This window comes from Nannospalax galili, unplaced genomic scaffold (genome assembly GCF_000622305.1).
Source record: "Nannospalax galili isolate Female #2095 unplaced genomic scaffold, S.galili_v1.0 scaffold381, whole genome shotgun sequence".
NCBI classification, from domain to species: Eukaryota; Metazoa; Chordata; class Mammalia; order Rodentia; family Spalacidae; genus Nannospalax; species Nannospalax galili.
In genome coordinates this window covers 2,110,593-2,115,002 of record NW_008347312.1, presented here as the reverse complement: position 1 = coordinate 2,115,002, position 4,410 = coordinate 2,110,593, and the positions used below count along the sequence as shown (strand labels likewise).

The window sequence follows — 4,410 nt, the reverse complement described above, 5'->3', positions numbered from 1 at the left end:
TGTGTGGAGGGTTGTCCGCCGCCGTCTCTATAAAAATTTCTCTCTCTCTCTCTCTCTCTCTCTCTCTCTCTCTCTCTCTCTCTCTCCTGCCTCCCTCCCTCCCTGAGCTTTCTCCGCCCCTTAAATTTTAATTTAAATATTTTCTAGCTCTTTTATCTGCTTGTTCTGTTATCAGAGTTACAGAGTTAGCAGCTATGACCTAAAAGTGGGAGAGAGAGCAAAGGAGCAGCTCCAGGGAGAGAGAGGGGGAGGTGGAGAGAGAGCACGAAGCAGAGGGAAGACAGGGTGCCAAGGGAATTCAGATCAATACAGCGCATGCTTGGCATGTGCCAGTTCTTCTCTACCTCCTTCCTTCTCTTTCTCCTGTACTTCTCCCTCCTCTGATTCTTTTTACCATCATTTTTGGTGCTTTCCACAGTGGGCACTGCTCAACAAGAAAGGCACAGTTCCTCTCAGGGTGATCATATTTGAGAGGGAAAGACAAGCAATTCACATACAGTACATGCTACAAAGGTTCTTCCAGAAGGGAAATAATTTAAGCAGAGATGTGAAAGATGAGGAATTGACCCATCAAAGACTAAAGGAAGTATGTTTCCCCTAAGACAGAGCATGGTGGATTCCAAGAACTGAAGAAGCTAAGTTTGGCTGGGATGATTTTGTAGAGACAGGTAGGTGTAAGAGATAAGACTAGATAATGAAGAGCCTTGAAACTTCTGTTAAGGAGTAGAACTTCATCCTGAGGTCCAGAAAAACCACTGTTTGTGTTCATGCAGGAAGCTATTGGGTAGATTCATGTTTACAAACAGTATTCTTGTGGTTGTACAATAGTCACAGAAAATGTCCAGGGACATTCAAGGTGAGCTGAACTAGGGTAGCGATGGTGGGTATGGGTAGGCATGGGTAGACCTGAGTGGTGGTTTGGATGCAGAGTAGATGGTGATTAGATGTAGGTAGATAAAAGAAGAGGAGGGTCAACATCCACATTATGGATTAAACAGATTGTAGATGTTGGCACCCTGTTGAATTGGGGCAGAGGGTACCCTAGGAAGTCTAGGAAGAACCCAGAATCAGGAGAGTTCCTGAGATGAGACTGAAGGATAATGTGAACAGCATTGATCTGCCCTGTATCTTTGGTTTAAGACTTCCTCTTCCCAGACTTTCACATGACTTTCTCAGTCAGCACAGAGCTTCTGCTTCTCTTGGGACCCACTTCAGATGGTGAGGCATAGATACTTTCTACCTTCTTTTTATGTCTGAACTGCTTTCTCACGATAACCATCTGCTTCTATTTAATTATACAAGTGACAGAAACAACCTAGAAAATCAAACCATTCATGTGTACACAAAATGTAAAGAAAAGATGTCCTGTAATGCCATGCTAGTATGACTCATGTGTTCTTTCCACATACAGTGTGCATATATTCATGTGTACATATATATATATATTTATATAAATAGCCATGTGCATATATTGTATATACTATGTCAATATGTTTCTTGTTATGATTTATGTGTACATATGAAGTATCCACTATCCAGATGCTCATGTGTTGTAGGCTTAGTCCCCAGATGGTGGCACTACTAAGAGGTTATTGGATGATGAAGGTACAGACTTCATCATCAGACAATCCATTGATAAGTTCTTAGCTGAACAGGCTATTAGGATGTGGGGTCTGATTGGAAGGAGTAGGGCACTAGGGATGTGCCTTTGAAGGGCTTATCTTGGCCCTGGCACTTTTCACTCTCATTTTCCCTCTGCTTCCTGGCCACTATGAGATGAACAGCTTTGCTCTCCCAGGACCTCTGTACCATAATATTCTGCCTCAGTGCAGGCCACAGCGATGGGATCAGTGACCAGACTGAACTTTATGAAGACTTGAAGCAAGATAAGTCAAGAAAGGCTTTTAAATTACTTTCTCAGTTATTTTATCACAGCAATGAAAAGTGTCTATCAAACTTCTACAATCTAGTTTCCAAGGACACCTTAGTATTCTAATTGACAACTTTATTTCTTAGATAATTCCCTTATCGGATTCCTAATTTCACCAGTGTTGTGGTGATTACTCTTCCATATAAATCTTTGTTCGTACTTTCTTGAGTATAAATTACCAGTTTGCATGCATTGTAGTCTATTTTTGCTACGATAGATACCTCAGGCTAGGTAATTTCACAAGAACAGAATTTAGTCTCACAGTTCTAGCAGTCAGGAAGTTCAAGATCAAGGTGGCAACAGGTTCAGTGTCTGGAGAGACAGTCTCTGCCTCCAAAAGGGTGTCTCACTACAGCCTCTGGAAGGGAGGACTTCCAGTCCTGACATAGTAGAATGGACAGAAAGGGCAACGAGCAAAAATTCCCTTTCTTCATAAGGGCACCTAATCTCATTCACAAGGTGAAAGGCCACACCTCTTAATCTGGCCGCTCTGGAGGATAAGTTTCACCATGAGTCTTGGAGGGGACACAGTCATTCAAAACATGGCAGTATGTGTTTACCTTAAAGACTTTTGTGTGTGTTCACAATGTTAGTACCCTATTTTTTTGGCCAAAGTATAGGTCCAAAATGATACATTGGAGTGGCTTTAATGTTCTTTGGTTCCTGATGAGGATAAAAAATATTCTTAGGCTTAGTGTTCAGTGTCTTTCCACCTTTGTGAACTGTGTATTTATAACCTTGCCTCCCTTTTTACTGGGTTCTTCAACACTTTTTATTGATATATGAAAATGCCTTTTAAAGAAATCTGTGTGGATGGTGTGTGTGTGTGTGTGTGTGTGTGTGTGTGTGTGTGTGTGTACACGAGCATGCCATGTTGCATGTGTGGCGATCAGAAGATAGGCTCAGTCTTTGAGTTCTATCTTGCTTGAGATAAGATCTCTTGCTGTTCATTGCTGTATATGCCAGGCCAGCTGATCTGGAAGCTTCCAGGGACTCTCCTATCTTTGTCTCCCATCTTGCCAGAGGAGTTCTTGGCTTACAGATGTGTGCTGTTGCATCTGGCTTTATGTGGGTTCTGGGGATCTGACCTCAGGTCCTCATGCTTGTGCAGCAAGTGTTTTACCCACTGAGCCATTTCTCCAGCCACCCAAATGCTTTTAAAATTAACAGTATCAATTCTTTGATATATATATATATATAAAACAAATGTTTTTCCAATTCATATTTTAACAATTGGTACTTTAAGTATAAATGCAAATATAACTATATATGCACGTAATGTATTATATTATTATGTTCAATTAATGGATGTTTATCAATTTCTGCTACATAATTCATTGATTCCAAAATATTAGCTGATATATATATCTATAATCTTCCAGATTTTTTCCTTTTGAGCATATACATACACACACATATATATTTTCTTCTTTAAAAAGGTAATCATACAAACTGTATTGATAAGTTGGCAACATATCATTAACAACTTGCACTTAAAAGTTGATATCCATGCCATGAGTTTTCATGACTACATGATACTCTATTTTATGGTTTCATCATTATTTATTTCTTTTGAGCTGACCAATAAAAACTGCCTAGCCAGGCATGGTGGTATACATCTATACTCCTAGTACCCTGAAGACTGAGTCAAGAAGATCATCAATTTGAAATTAGTCTGGACTACATAGCCAGATCCTATTTTAAGCTTGCATATATTTATGATATACAGTGTGATATTTTTAACATGTATACATTATGTAATAGCTGCATCAAATAATTATATGCATTACCTTGTGTACTTATCATTTTTTGTGGTGAGGACATAAAATATATTCTCTCAATAATTTTCTTTTTTTTGCTTTTTAAAAAAATTTTTACAAAAATTTTATTGAGAACTTCATACAAGCATATAAGGTGTTTTGATCAAATCCATGCCCACTCCCTTCTGTCCAACCTTCCCTCCTCTGAAGAGGTAACTGTAAAATCTATTTAAGGATTAGATACAAGCTCCCAAATACTTTTAACATTTTTGGCCTTTGGAACAGAGTATGTTGCTAACAGGCCCAAGGACATTTTGACTTTTAGCCAAGAAGCTGGCTATATTTCTTTGGGGTCTTTTTACCCTAACTGCCTAGCCATTTCTTACCCCCTGTTCTTATCATGCCATCCTCTGAAGGGGTTACCCAAATTGCCAGTAGGGAATAGGGACACACACCGCTCTGGCTTCTTCCATGCTGAACAGGCACACAGGGTGAGGCAATTGGAGTACCCCTTCAGTGGGTCTATCTAAAAGACTCCCAAATTGCATAACTCTTGTCTCTAAGGGGAGAAGAAAGTCCTTGAATCATGAATAGGAGATATGAAGGAGAAGTAAAGGCAAGAGTAATTAGCATTACAAGTTCTAGACAGGGAATTAGAAAAAAGTCAGAACAGGGCAAAATTCAAATGTTCATAAGAGAGTCCCTTGAAGTTTCTTGACA

General features: G+C 39.5%; 1 protein-coding gene across 1 annotated transcript in view; it reads left to right on the top strand.

The window, feature by feature from the left end:
• Positions 1-4,410, top strand: part of Anks4b (ankyrin repeat and sterile alpha motif domain containing 4B) — a 14,482-nt gene that overhangs the window by 766 nt on the left and 9,306 nt on the right. The window lies entirely within an intron of this gene.